General features: G+C 47.2%; 1 long non-coding RNA gene across 1 annotated transcript; it reads left to right on the forward strand.

The window, feature by feature from the left end:
* The first annotated feature begins 2887 nt into the window (after positions 1 to 2887).
* Positions 2888 to 12586, forward strand: LOC309523936. Its single transcript, XR_014215689.1, has 2 exons — positions 2888 to 3717; positions 11041 to 12586. It is a non-coding gene; the product is annotated as an uncharacterized lncRNA (long non-coding RNA).
* Positions 12587 to 15961: the final 3375 nt, after the last annotated feature.

Below are 15961 nucleotides of genomic sequence, written 5' to 3' on the forward strand. Positions count from 1 at the left end.
GAGTGGTGGCAGCAGTACATGGCTTGCTCATGTCATCTGCTTCCAAATGCGTCCCTGTTGCGATGGGAGGAGCAAAACCTCAGGATGTACCTTCTTATTACGCACATTGCTGAACATACAGGCAGGGCCTGCAAGTGTTGCCTGGGGCTCTGTAGTGCCTCAGCTAAACAATTGTCTCTGAGTCCCTCCTCCCCATTCCAATATTGAGCATAATAACTGAACAAACCTTCCAAGTACGCTGCAAGCATTGCAAGAATCTGGCATGTTTAAGCAAAATGCTTACCCCAGAGAATCATGTGAAGTGTAACTTATCTTCACAAAGCTACAATTCTGAGCAACTTTAAGAAAGCTACAGTGCCCAAGATTAATTGGTAGTGGCGGTGGGGAGATTTGTGTGTTTTAAATGCAGCCTGCATCTGGAGTAGCAGTGGGATTTTTTTTAAAAAAAAATGTCTGTGTCCAGCTTATCCACACAGACTCCCCTGCCCCCCACATTCCTGCCTTGTACTAGATATCAGTGAGAAGCAACTCATTCCCTACACTGGCTCCACTCAAACAATTTCTGCATATTAAGGTAAAGGTAAAGGACAGTTAAGTCCAGTCACAGACGACTCTGGGGTTGCAGCGCTCATCTCGCTCTATAGGCCGAGGGAGCCAGTGTTTGTCCGCGGACAGTTTTTCCAGGTCATGTGGCCAGCATGACTAAGCCACTTCTGGTGAAATCAGAGCAGCGCACGGAAACGCCGTTTACCTTCCTGCCGGAGAGGTATCTATTTATCTACTTGCACTTTTGACGTGCTTTTGAATTGCTAGGTTGGCAGGAGCTGGGGATTCAAACTGCTGACCTTCTGATCGGCAAGCCCAAGAGGCTCAGTGGTTTAGACCACAGCGCCACCCGTGTTCCTTTCTGCATATTACCTGCATTGTTATACACATTATTATAAGTGTAATTATAAGTGCATTATTATACATATAATAATATACACATGTACATTCAAGTTTTCCTGAAGTAGCCAGCAGATGAACATGTGCATACCACAATAGATACAGCTGTACCAAAATACATAGGTATTGATGCTTACAGTTTATACTGCAGAAGTTTATTATAGCAAAGGCCTTAACTCTTTCATATGCACTATCGGTATGGCATTTGTAATGGTGTGTGCATAATTAGACTGTTTTCTTTTATATAACAAGTGGCTTGATGCAACCAGTGGTCCTTAACAGACAAAGCTCTGTTAGGTTGGAACTAATTTCCATGTAAAACAAGGGTTACCAGATGTCCCCGTTTTCCGGGGACAGTCCCCGGATTTGAAAATTTGTCCCTGGACAAATTCCATCCCTGGGTTTCATCTAATGTCCCCGGGAAATGTGGCAGCAGTGGCAGCAGCAGTCTCAGCAGCCCGGAGCCAGCCTGGTAGCGCAGTTGGCTGTGGTTGGCTTCAGGAGCCGCTCACTGCCGTGGTACCCACCATTTTTCCTCTCTGGAAGTCCCCATATGATGTGTTGCGCAGAAGACACATCATATGGGGACTCGGTGTAGGAGCTGAAGACACGCTGCTAGGCACCACCGCTGGGTGAGAGCTGCGCAGGGGTCACTGCAACTTGGCGCTCAGCTTGCAGTTGATACTACTGTCCAAGACCGGCAGCTTGGGCTCTCACTTGGCCTCCAGGTGGTGCTTGGGCGGCTGTGGCTGCTGCTCGGCTTTGCCATTGTGCTCCTCAACTTGCAAGCAGTGGCTCAGCTTGTCAGCTAGCTCGTCGTTGGCCATTGCAGATGAGAGGCGAGCAGGAGACGAGCTGATCTGGCCCAAGTGTGCCTCCTCCCTCTCGCTCGCCACCGGCTCTGCCCCGGAACCAATGACTGGGCACACCACCGGACAATGCCTATGCAGCAGATGCCCAGACAGGTGGGCAGGGCAGCAGCAGCAGGAGGGGGTTTCTGCTAACGCTTACTCCTTAGTAAGCCTGTAGGGGATCACAGTGCAAGGAGGGAGAGGGAGGGAGGGAGGGAGGGAGGAAGCACGGCTAGTGCTCCAAGAAAGGTCGGGACCCAGAGGAAGGCCACGCAACAGAGGAGACCACAGAAGAGAAGATATTGCTTCTTTATTTTTTTTTCATAACTATTCCACTCTCTCTCTTTTTTTTTGGAAAAAATTATATATATATATTGTGTCCCTGGATTCAGTGAAAAGAATCTGGTAACTTTATGTAAAATTCTATTTTATAACCCTGTTCCTTCTCCTAGAGCATTGTGAATAAAGAATGCCAATATAATCATTAGGAAGTAGGGATGGGCAGCTTCATCAATTTTGGTTTCTCCCAGTTCCCCATGTTTCCAGTCTTAAATTCATTTCTCCACACTTTGCAATTTCTTTCCTTCACATCACTTTGCATCACTTTGCAATTTCTTTCCTTTTTTTTTTAAGGCCTCATGAAAATTTATCAGCAATTTAGTGCAAATTTCTCCTAATGTACAAATTATTATATGCAGTTTGACCTACTATACACTATGACAAGCAATTTTGCTTAATATAATGTACTTTTGAATGTTATTTTAAGCAATTATGCATTTTAATGTGCACTTTACTTCAGTTTATCCATTTTCACATTCTTTACCTGGCTAGAGAACTGTATTGCAAAATTCAAGGAGCTGTAAATTTTGAAGAATTGCTATGTTCCACCTCATGAATTGTTTTGAAAAGTGCAAATTAAATGCAAACAGAACTGAATTTCTTCTCCATCCTTATTAGACAGTCAAAAGTAAGACTGGAGCAAGACTCAGGAGTTTGACTGAATCTGTGGGTGTAAGGGTGTGAACAAAGCCAGATTTAAACTCGCAGTACATTGTTTAGGCGATCACCATACTAAACACACAGAGAGGAGAGAGAATAATGCCAGCGTTTTCCTGCCTCGGTGGTGAATCTGGAAACGTAGCCATTCTTCTTATAAGAACTCCGTTTCCCAACCTTCATTAGTCTTTAAGACTCTGTAGTTTTTGCTGCAAGAGACGAACATGGCTACCCCTCTGCAAAATATTTGCAGAAAGCTAATGTCCGTAGGAGTCTAGGTCCTCCTGATAAGCTGGCTTTGGACCCCTGCAGCACTGTAAGGGAGGCAGCTAACCGGTGCTTTTTCTGCCCCTGCTCCTCCCAATGGATTGATCTGGAGACAAGCTTGTTTTGTGTCTCAAGAAACATGCAAAACGCTCCTTTGTTCTTGCGTCTGCCTGCACAGGCATCCGCAGAACGATGCAGTAAATAGCACCAGAGCGGAGGACAGGAGCCAGCCTGCGGACAGACGAGAGATGGTGGTGGAGGCAGAGGGGCAGACGGAGACAGAATGTGTGGCCACATCAGAGCTGCTCAGCGGCATGGAAAGCACCTGCCTCCTGCCTCCAACAGCAGTAAATCACTCTGCACGGTCCCAGCCAGCAAGCCATCATTTATGACAGCTGCTTTTGCATCCCCACTCCTCCTGTTTGCCAGACAGAGACGGAAGAGCAGACAAGAATTATCCCTCCTCTGCCTTTTGCTCCGTTGCATCCATGTCCCCCGGGCCCAATGAAGCAGACTCAGAAGTGCCCCAAATGGACCCGGCCATCCTCATCTTCCTCCTTTATCTGATGATCATCCACGAGCTTGTGAGCGGCTGGATGGAGTACCAGAAGCAGGCAACCAAACCCAAGAAGCAAGCTGGGCCTCTCTGGTCATCCAGGTAAGTTGATTAATGCTGAGGTATAAAGGCAAGAGAGGATTCATCCAGCACACCAAAACATAGGTGTCTGCGTTTGCATGTGAGTGTGTGTGTGCACGTGAAACATTTTGCATGCTGAACATGGGCTCTGCCACTGAACTAGGGCTCCTGTCTCCCCCTGAGGCTCTCTGTCTGCACACTCTTGTCTGTGGGACAGAATTGGGTGGCAGAATTTTTGACTGCCAGCATGTACTGGTGCTACAGATGCACGCAATATCACAATGATCTGTGTTAATTCATCTGAAACAATGAAGCCACCTAACCCTGGTTTTGACACCCCAGATTACTTCCAGACAGCATGTTTATTGAGCATTCATCCTGCTTTGCTTGCACACAGCTTACAGTGGGGTTAGACCATGTCCAGTCTTTATTGAGCATTTGTTCGGATTTGTTTGCAGAGCAGCATTAGGGCAATGAGCATGCATCTTGCATTCATTCTGATTTGCTTGCAGGGTGTTTACATGTCTTCGTCTCCTGCACCAGGCATCTTTTTAATTGTGCATTCATGATGATTTGTGCTCATGGGGGCATCAGGATGGATATACACAATCCTGCTTTCAATACCATTTGCAAAAGTTTTTGGGCAGACATGCTTCTGTGCTTCCCGTTGCTGCATGTTCCGCAACTTCCTGATGAAACCTGTAACTTTTTATACTACAAACGTTCCCAAGGGGCGGGGTGTCACACCTTTGCTGCACTATAGCACAAGACGGCAAGAATGTGGTGACATTGGGGAAGTCTTGCAGAACAACTAACAAAGCAGAATGATGTGTGGATGGTCCAGTATAAATCCACCACTAATTGACTACTATGCCCATGGTATATTGCTGGGGTGGGGTGTGTGGACCAGGGACCACTAACCTAGAAGGGACCTCCTTTGGCCAGCCCAGTTTTCAGTGCTTTTCCCTGCAATGTTTGTAACTGCAAATAGTCTGATGAAAGGGGTGAAATCGTTAAGCTAGTGTGACAGAGAGCTTTAATTGCACAAATCTAAATTAAACTGTATGCACTTGAATCCCTCCTGAAAAGTACTGGTAATTTTACTCTAATGAAAAACAGTCCACCACCACTGAGTCAAAAGGTTGGCGAGAAAAATGAAACCCAGAATCACCAGGCTCTGAATGTTGCCAGTTGGCTAAATGATCTCAAGGAGGGTAAGGGCCATAGCTCAGAAGCAGAGCGCCCACTTTGCATGCAGAAGGTCCCAGGTTCAGTCCCTGGTGTCTCCAGACAGAGCTGGGAGAGGGAGGCCCTCATCTGAAACCCTAGAAGCCCTCAGCCACTGCTGATCAGTGCAGAGTATAGCTTTTCAGACAGCGGGTCAAGACCACCAGGTGGGTTGCAAGCCCATCTCAGGTGGGTCGCAGCAAGAGCTGTCTCCAGGTAAGCCTGACCAAACCAAAGCAACACTCCATGCACTGTTTGAGCTAGAAAACATTCTTCTGATGAGACACACATTTTATTAATTTCCATGGATGCTACAAAGTGGCAGGAGAAAGCCAAGAGCCTTCTTCAATAGAGAATACTGTATAGTCTTCCTTATCACCTTCCTGCAGCTATGCTTGTAGTGAGGGAGCTCTCTGTGGAGCAGGGACAAGTCTATTTGCTTTCTAGTCCGTTTCTATGGCTTTTTAGACTTATCCCAGTATGGAAGTATGCTGGGGACTAGAATGGAGAAGTGTCCACTGCGGTGGGCAGCTGGGCAGTTGTGCAGCACCTGCCATCATAAGTCTTAAAGAAAACCCACTGGGTTTCAATAGCTTCTCAGCCTTTTGGATAAGAACAAGTGTAAAAATCATTGGCTTTCATTTGTGTAAGCTGCCTTGAGTCTAGGGGAAATGTGGGATATGAATACAACAACAACAACAACAACAACAACAACAACAACAACAACAACGCTATGTTGAGAGGGAAGCTCTGCCCCACTCCTTGAACAGTGGTACCTCAAGTTAAGAACTTAATTCATTCCAGAGGTCCGTTCTTAACCTGAAACTGCTCTTAACCTGAGGTACCACTTTAGCTAATGGGGCCTCCCGCTGCTGCCATGCCATCATTGTGCGATTTCTGTTCTTATCCTGAAGCAAAGTTCTTAACCCAAGGTACTATTTCTGGGTTAGTGGAGTCTGTAACCTGAAGCGTATGTAACCTGAGATACCATTGTAGTAATAGTAATACTTAAGACTACGCACAAAGCTTGGAGAGGACGGGGGGGTATAGCCCTTGATTTTTGAGGGGGTGCAAGTCAGGTGTCCCCCAGTGGTGTAGGGAGTTCCAGTGGCACCTGTGGTGCGTGCTAGCACGCACACGCCACACCATGCAGGCAGGACATACCAGGGTAGGGCGCGTTGGGCTTGGCCACCAGAGCTGCGTCCCTCACTGGCACACTCCACCTGGAGGGGGGCTGAGGGGGACGTGGCCTGCATGCGCTGATCCCACACTGCCCACATAAGCAGCGCGGGGCTTGGGAGCCAGTGTGGTGCAGTGGTTAGGAGCGCTAGTCTCGTAATCTGGTGAACTGGATTTGCTTCCCCGCTCCTCTACATGCAGCTGCTGGGTGACCTTGGGCTAGTCACACTTCTCTGAAGTCTCTCAGCCCCACTCACCTCACAGAGTGTTTGCTGTGGGGGAGGAAGGGAAAGGAGAATGTTAGCCGCTTTGAGACTCCTTAGGGTAGTGATAAAGTGGGATATCAAATCCAAACTTTTCTAAAATAATATAAAATAAAAAAGCAGCCCGGGGTGACACCCAAACTGCCACATCCCCATCGCTGTCAACTTTCAGATTTGAAAATAAGGGATCAGCAGCCTCACCTGTCCTGGGGACAGTCTACAGGATATCTAACAATCCGGGATAGCAGCAGGAAGCAGCACTGAAATAAGGGAATTTCGTGCAAAAAAGGGGAAGGTTGACAGCTATGCACATCCCTCCCAGGCACCCTTCAGGTGGAGCACAGCTGAGGGGGAGGCAGAGGACTCACAGGAGAAACGTGCTGGCTTGGGCACACTACAGGCCCATTGCTGCTTACAGGGGCCAGTGTGTGCCGGTTGTGTCCTTCTCAGCTACCCTCTGGAGGCTGGGGGGGGGGAGGCAGCAGCTTAGTGCACTGTGAGCCCAACCCTGGGCCACGGTAATTTGGGAGTGGTGCGCTAGGCTCTGGGGCACCTGGGCTTGCATGCCACCTTGGGCTCTGGCATGCCACCTCCAACGGTAAGTGCTGCCGGGGCGCCCCTCCCCTCTGCCCCCTAGCTACACTACGGGAGCCCCCACACAGGGATCCCTGCCCTGTCTGCCACTGTGGGGCTCTGGGCTCCAGAGCCCGACCTGGTCCTGCTGCCATAGTGTTGGGGGAATGCACCCATTGGCTGGGCGGGCTCCCCCCGTGCAAGTGGGCAAGCGGGCGGTGTGGCACAGCGCAGCCCTGTGAACCCTCTTTTCCCTGTGCCCACTCTGCAGTGGCGGCAAGACTTCATCACCATCATTTTTTATTTGTATGCCGCCTTTCCACAGTTAAAAAGACTGCTCAAGGCGGCTTACAACAAGACAAGATTTACATAACTACGAAAGTCATAAACAATAAATAAACCATGTCAAAAAAAATACACAACCAAATGGAAAACAACTTCCACATACAGTGGTGCCTCGCAAGACGAAAAGAATCCATTCTGTGATTCTCTTCGTCTAGCGGTTTTTTTGTCTTGCGAAGCAAGCCCATTGACGGGTTAGCGGATTAGCGCTTTTAGCGGCTTTCAGCGGCTTTTAGCGGCTTATCTGCTGATCAGATCAGCTGATAAGCAGCTTAGCGGCTTAGAAAAAGGGGGGGAACCAGCAGGAACTCGCAAGACATTGTCGTCTTGCGAAGCAAGCCCATAGGAAATTCGTTTTGCGAAGCACCTCCAAAACAGAAAACTCTTTCGTCTAGCGAGTTTTCCATCTTGCGAGGCATTCGTCTTGCAGGGCACCACTGTACCGTATTTTTCACTCTATAAGACTCACTTTCCCCCTCCTAAGAAATAAGGGGAAATGTCTGTGCATCTTATGGAAAGAATGCAGGCGGGAGGCTCTGCTCAGCACTCCCTTTAAAGAGCCGCATGGAGCGTGTGTGCAGCTCTTCGGGGCTTTTCCCCGAGGAGGGAGAAGGGGTGCCCTTTTCCCTCCTTGGGGAAAAGCCCCCAAGAGCCGCACACACGCTCTTTAAAGGGAGCACAGCTCTAGGGGGAGCCTTAGCTGTGTACAGCCTCTCCCAGGCAGCGGATGAAGGTTTCCCTTGCCCAGGAGAGGCTGCACGTGGCCAAGTAAGAAGCCAGGACAGCCAGAGGGATCACTGCGCTGCGATCCCGCTAGCTGTTCTGGCTTCTGGGATTCAGAATATTTTTTTTTTTCTTGTTTTCCTCTTCCAAAAACTAGGTGCGTCTTATGGTCTGGTGCGTCTTATAAAGCGAAAAATACAGTGAATCAAAATCTAAAACTAAGAATACAGCATTAATATCACAGTTTAAAATGACATAGGTAAAAAATAACAGCAATTTAAACAAAAAACCAAAGAAAACGGAGCCCTCTCTGCCCAGTGGTAGCAGCGGCAGCAGCAGCAATCCTTTATAGAGCCCATGAGGCCTCGCCCTGGGACAGGTGGTGAGTGGCAGGACTGGGGCCCTCAGGTGCTGAGCAGGGGAGTCCTCCTGGGTGGTAGCAGCCACAGCAGCAGATCTTATAGGCCTGTCAGGCCCCACCCTGGGCCAGGTGGTGAGTGGCAGGACTTGGGCTGGTATGGGGGGTTTCCCTCTGGGCCCGGCCCCTGGTCCTGTCTGGTGTGTGTGTGTACCCTGGGCACCAGCAAAGGATGCAATGTTGCTGCTCTCATCCTCTTCACCCCCTATCCAGCAGCCACTATGAGCGATTTCATTAGATCATTGGGAAAAACTTTGGAAATCAGATATTAATTTCACCGCATGTATTACTATCAAAGAAAACATTATGAAGATGTTTTACAGTGGTACTTAACCCCTGTAAAACTGGCTAAAATTTATAAACTTAACATTGAATCTGTGTTGGAGATGTAAGGTATCAGAGGGATCCTTATATCCTGTCTGGCGGGGATGTGATAAAATTAAATTTTGGGGAGGAAATATACATGAGGAACTGAAAAAAATGTTTAAAACAACAATTGGTAAGAAGCCGGAAACATTCCTTTTAGGAATTATAACAAATGACATCCCCAAAGACATGAAGAGAATCTTTTTATATGCAACAGCCGCCGCAAGGTTATTGATTGCAAAAAATTAGAAATCAGAAGAAGTACCAACACTGAAAGACTGGCAACATAATTTTTTTGAAATGACTGAATTAGCGAAAATGACGGCAACAGTTAGAATGCAATCTAATCAAAATCTCAAACAGGAACGGAAATGTGTAGAAGAATACATGACCAAAAGATGCTCCACCAAGCATTTATTGATATGTATAGACTGATTTCACAAAGTTAAGCTAAGCAGATATATAAGATTGAATGCTTAATTATTAAGATACAAAATTACAATCTCAATAATAAATTTACAAAATAATAACAAGGAAGTCACTTGTGGGTGGAGGGAAGACACAGGGGAAGAAATAAGAAATGGATAAATGTTGGTACATAATGAAATGTGAAAATGTGAATTTACGAATATAATGCATATGTATCATTATGTAAAGATTTCATATATGTATCGCAACATTAATTAATTAATTAATAATAGCTGCCCAGCAGAGGACGCCAGTGGCAACCATGGAGAGGCAGCAGGGGTCTCCCTTGCAGCAGCCACAGCCACCTTCATCATAGCTTGGGACAAGCACCAATTCATCCTCCTTTCTGAGCGTTGCGCTGGCAGTGCTGGCAGGGGGAACAGGGGCATTCCAGGCTCAAATCAGAAGCTGGGGTGACTTTTGTAATTCCTAGGACTGTCCCTGGAAAATCAGGGTACTTGTGGGAGGCTATGAGATTATAGAATATACCTGCTGGCTCAGGCGTGTAGGTATATGATATATGATATATTGTACACCAAACTTACTTACTTATTCACTTGTTTACCTAATTTGGGGTTCAGGGAATATTCACTTTGATTCTCATTTAAGTTTTTTTTTTTTTTACAAGTTTACTGCCATCTTCCTGATCCTTTGGCCAAAGTTGGCAGGTGGCTTATATTGCATTTGAATGAATGTTCAGGGAAAAGCCAACTGGTTTCCAGGGAGGTTCGATAGCAAGCAATTGTTATCCAACAATTTCCAGGGCATTTTTACATCTGTTACTTTATTGCAAAAAGTCTGATTTCAGACATGTGGGTTTTGCAAAAGGTGCCAAATCAGCTTTAATTGTGCAACCTAAATGTGGTGGGATGCGCTTAGGACCATAGAATCACAGAACTGTAAAGCTGGAAGGGAATCCCAAGGGCCATCTAGTCCAACCCCCTGCAATGAAAGAATCACAGCTAAAGCACCCCTGACAGATGGCTGTCCAATCTCTGTTTTTAAAACCTCCAGTGAAGGAGAGTCTACTTTCTTGAATCTCAGGTGAAAATAGCAGTGGTCTGACCAAGTTGCATTTTGAAGTTTTGTGCAAAGAAGGAACTGGAAACTAGTAGCCAACTGGAGCATCATTCCAGCAGGGCTCTTCTTGATGTTCTCCTTTTGCTTTTTTGCTCTTCCCCCCTTAATAATTTTTATTTAGTTTTCCATTTTTTCATATTCACATTTTGTTACATAATTCCATATCCTAATACATTGTTCTAACAGAGCATCAACCTCCTTCCCTCCCTCTTTCTGACTTCAATAAAGGTAAAGTTAAAGGCACTCCTGACCATTAGGTCCAGTCGTGGCTGACTCTGGGGTTGCGGTGCTCATCTCGCTCTATAGGCTGAGGGAGCTTCTGGGTCATGTGGCCAGCATGACTAAGCCGCTTCTGGCGAACCAGAGCAGCGCACGGAAACGCCGTTTACCTTCCCGCCGGAGCGGTACCTATTTATCTACTTGCACTTTGACGTGCTTTCAAACTGCTAGGTTGGCAGGAGCAGGGACTGAGCAACGGGAGCTCACTCCGTCACGGGGATTCGAACCGCCGACCTTCTGATCGGCAAGTCCTAGGCTCTGTGGTTTAACCCACAGCGCCACCAGCGTCCCATACATCTGACTTCCATATATTTTATTAAATTCTTAGCATTTCTATAATCACTTTTTTTTATCTTTCTTCAATATTTCACCTTATTTTTGGTAAGTCAGTTCCTTATATATTTACATCCTTTTGCTTTTTTTCAGCCGTTCCTCACGGATGAACCACTCAGGCTTTTCTCAGCCGCTGGTTTACCCACCACGGAGGGACCGGTACAAAGACTGGAGGAAGCCAGGCAGAATCCTCAGGAAGGTATAAGGACTCCACTTGCGGGCCACAAGGGGGCTCAGCAGAGCAACTGACTGCAAGGAACACAAGAACATTTTCATGCCGACCACGACCACGAATACCTTCCATCTTCCAGCAACCAAGTCAGGAGCATCCCATGGACAAGATGGACTTTTTGGAGCTCCCCTCCAGCTTTTCCTTCTTGTGGCTTATGGTGCTTGATTGTTCCCAAGCAGCTGAGTCTAAAAGAGGAAATGAAAATGAGAGACAAACCCACCCATTGCAAGAGCAAATGGTGGCAGAAGTGAGACAGGATTATTTCTGCTGCTCTTGCAAACAATAGCCTACCAGCTCCATCATTCTTCTGAATATTGTCCGCCCTTCCCTCTGCTGCCACTGGTCTGGTGCACTCTGTATCTAAAACAGGGTACAATATGAGAATTCAGCATCAGTCCACCCGCATTTGGGTTCCAGGTTTGAGGGCTAGATTGAGGAACTGTTGGCAAATGTAAAGGACAAGCAACGTTTGGAAGGACCTGTGAGAAAACGTGGCAGGGCAGGGCACTTCCAGACAGCCTTTTCATTGTACACCCATGATTATTTGTTTTCATAATGCTAGTGGAGTGGCCATATGCAAATCTGCTTACAATGCTGTCTGCCACCTGTGAAAGGTTCTGGGGTGGCCACATGGCTTCATTTCTCATCTGTGCATGTCCCATAACTTCCTTCTGAAATCCCAGAACTTTTCATGCTCACAAATGTTCTGGTTTTGTTGCTCTATAGTCCCCACCCTGCTCTGGACAACCAAAATGTGGTGCCATTGGGAGCGCATCTCAGAACAAACTAAGGCAGAAAGATACCCATCACTAATGCACTCTTTTTGTGTCAATAACACATTGCAGAATACACTTGCAATAAAACCCAGGTCTAGAGGGGCCCATAGAGCGCTGCTCTTCAGGGTCCCAGTGACTCCATTACATTCCCCTACTCACCTCTCTGTTCCACTCCCCATCCTTCAATAATCAGTTTCCTGTGTCCACCACACTCCATCCTTGCTGAGGGTTTTTTGGGGTTCCCCCATTAGGGTCCCTCTCCCCAAAAGATGCTTGTACTTCTGCAGACTTTGAGTTCTCCCAAGGCTGCTGATACCTCCCTCCTGTGTTTGGGTGGTGCTGTTTTGGCTACATAAGGAACGGCACACATACACTAAACACTAGAAATAGTGGGAAGGATTCCAAGCTGAAAGAGGCTGTGTGGTTGCAGAGACGATGTGAATCAAAGTATGAACCAGTACAGGCTTAGCACTTTGACATTTCTCATTTGAAAGCTTAAAAGTGAGAAAGGAAGTCTTCTTGTCACACTATAAAGGAGAATGCATGTACAGTAAACTTTCACTGGACAGAGGCCTCATGGTCAGGTGGAACCTTAGGCTACAATAAACCTGCTAGTGATTATGGCAGACAATCCCTGGTTGTTTTAGCTTGCAACGGGTGAGGGATCTGAAATTTCTGACTTGTGAAAGCTGATAATGAGGAATTTGTGCATGCATACGTGGGGCATGCATAAGTGCAGCCCCCCCACCACAAATCTTGCCAATATTTTTAAAGGTCAACTCTTTATTTATTTAATAAATTAAGTACTTTGTACTTAAGTACTGCACAGCTCACGTCAGGACTGGAGCCCACAATGGCTCTCCAGCTAAGAACTGGAAGTATGTTGGGACCAATAATTAAATTGTGCACCCTCACTAAGCTCTGGTTGATTGAGGGGAGTTGGAGATTCGTCTAGGACAGGGGTCTGCAACCCGCGGCTCCGGAGCCGCATGTGGCTCTTTTACACCTTTGCCGCGGCTCCGGAGTGGATACTAGCGAGGGGAGGAGGCGCATTGTGTGCCCTGACACTCCCCACTGTGGCGGCGGGCACTGTACTGGCTGTGATGTCGCATGGGGCTGTGCGTGCATTAGTCACGCACCGTCCCGACGTCACCTTCCCACCCGCCCACCCGCTACATTGTAAGTGGCATGTATGCTGGTCACTGCATTGAAAGGGGGCATGTATGCTGGTCACTGTTTTGAAGGGGAGTGAAGAATACACACACACAAAAAGGTAACTTGTTAATTTAACATTTATTTCTATGAGGAGGAGTAATTCTGAGGGGTCAAACAAAGAAATAATAAAAAAGTAAGAAAAAAGTTATTTTTATAATGACGAGTTTTGCGGCTCCCAGTTTTTTTTCCCTTCGGAAACAGGTCCAAGTGGCTCTTTTTGTCTTAAAGGTTGCAGACCCCTGGTCTAGGAGTCTTTTTTTGCAGCAATAGGACAAAGGGTTCAGGTGACTGCCCCTAAGTAGAAGATCTGCTCCCGCCACCTACAGAGAGCTCACTCTCCTTTCTTGTGAAAACTTCAAAGAATATGATCTGAGCCCCCCCCCCAATAATGATTGCAATCAACTAAGCATCTACTGTGACCTTCAAAGTACTTGCACTCCCAGGTAATCAGCCCAAACAGATAGCTTGTTGAGCACCTGATTGACCACCACCCAAGGCTCACCAGGAGCTCAGTGTTTTACTCTTTAACCCAGAGGTGGAAAGCTTTTTCAGCCCAAGGGCCAATCCCCTTCCAGGCAATCTTCCAAGGGCCACATGCCAGGCAAAAGCAGGTGGAGCGCTTAATGTACCGTATTTTTCGCTCTATAAGATGCACCAGACCATAAGACGCGCCTAGTTTTTGGAGGAGGAAAACAAGAGGGGAAAAAATCTGAATCCCAGAAGCCAGAACAGCAAGAGGGATCGCTGTGCAGTGAAAGCAGCAATCCCTCTTGCTGTTCTGGCTTCTGGGATACCTGTGCAGCCTGCATTCACTCCATAAGACACACACAAATTTCCCCTTACTTTTTAGGAGGAAAAAAGTGAGTCTTATAGAGCAAAAAATACGGTATATTTTCCCTTCCACTCTCTCTCACAAACACACACCCCTATCCTCGATCTAGACAAGCAAGAGGCATGAAGAGGATTCAAAGACACGTTCCAGTCAAACAGAAACATTCAGGGGCAAAATAGGAGCAGCAAGGGGTGTGGCCTGGGGAGAGTGCTGAGGGCCAGATAGAAAGCCCTGGAAGGACACATGTGTGGCCCCCGGTCCTGAGGTTTCCCCAACCTGGCTTAACCCATTCTCATAGCTACTTGCATAAGCCGCAGGCTTGGCTCAGCTCACAGGAGATGTTTTCCAGGTCACTTTGTTCTTAATTTAATTTTTTAGCAATTTCAATTTAAATCATACAAAGTGCAAAGAAGCATGACAAGACCAGCTACCAATAAACAGAAGCATAGAAATAAAGTGCTGAGTCAATGAGGAATATTTATACAAGGCCAGTGTGGGAATACTTTGGATTATTAACTAAGCTTAATTGTATAAAAAATATCCCCTCCACTGTGGGGCATGGTTCGCATGCTTCACAACGCAAAACAGGGTGAGAGCTGTGTGCTGCCGAGTTTGCTCTGTTAGGACAAATGGGGCAGTTCCCTATATTCCATCTACCCTCAGCTTGCTCTTAGCTAGCTGTCGCCTGCCTGCCTATTTAAAACCTGTCTGGGGCAGACAATGCCTATCAGCTTCCTCCTCCTTAGTGCTGCCCCTGTAGAACTGGAGAGACACTGTGGTGAAGTGGTTATAGCAGGAGTCAGCAAACTTTTTCAGCAGGGGGCCGGTCCACTGTCCCTCAGACCTTGGGGTGGGGGGAGTGGGGCTGGACTATGTTGTGAAAAGAAATCAAAAAGAAAGAATTCCTATGCCCCACAAATAACCCAGAGATGTATTTTAAATAAAAGGACACATTCTGCTCATGTAAAAACACGCTGATTCCCAGACCGTCCGCGGGCTGGATTGAGAAGGCGATTGGGCCGCATCCGGCCCCCGGGCCTTAGGTTGCCTACCCATGGGTTAGAGTGTCAGGCTGGGAGCTGGGGGAGATCAGGGTTCAAATCCCCCACACAGCCATGAAGCTCACCGGGTGGCCTTGGGCCAGTCACTGCCTCCCAGTCTAACCTGTCTCCCAGGGCTGTTGTGGGGATTACACAAGGAGGGGGAGAGCCACATATGCCACTTTGAGCTCCTTGGAGAAAAGCATGGAATATTAGTGAAATAAGTAAGTAAATAAGTGAACTTAGCAGGAAGGAGGATAGGAACAGAAGTCAAATGAGTTGACTCTGCCACTCATTAACTCCGGCGCCACCAGGGATCCCTGTCCCCTGCCCTACCGGTCCCAATGGTCACCACCATCTTTGCTGGTACTTGGCACTTCAACCTCTCCATCTGCACTAGGGTAGCTCAGCTGGTGGAATATGAGACTCGTAATCTCAGGGTCATTGGTTTGGGCGCCATGTTGGGCAAAAGCCTCCTGCATTGCGGTGGTTGGACTAGAATGACCCTTGTGGTCCCTTCCAGCTTTACAGCACTACAATTCTATGATTCTAAGCATCGGGAGCTGAGCAACTGAGGAGAAGTGTGGACGCACAGGGGAATGGTTGTAATCAAGTGCAATTTTGACACCGTGCAGCGTCATTAGAAATCACAGGTGGGGATGGAGGAGAAATTCAACTCAGGTGACATTTAATGGTGGTACCAGAACCCAAGGGAATCCAGTGAAGCTGAAATGTTGGAAAATTCAGGGCAAAAGAAAGTACTTCTTCACTCTACACAGGATGGAACTCACTATCCACAAGAGGTAGCCATAGCCACCAGCTTTGATGGAGCTGAAAGAGGGTCAAACAAAGTGTCCCGGCTAGTCCAGCATTCTGTTCTTGTAGTGGCCAGCCATATACTCCAACAGGAAGTCCACAA

Source organism: Podarcis vaucheri (genome assembly GCF_965113315.1).
Source record: "Podarcis vaucheri genome assembly, chromosome: Z".
Classification (NCBI taxonomy): domain Eukaryota; kingdom Metazoa; phylum Chordata; class Lepidosauria; order Squamata; family Lacertidae; genus Podarcis; species Podarcis vaucheri.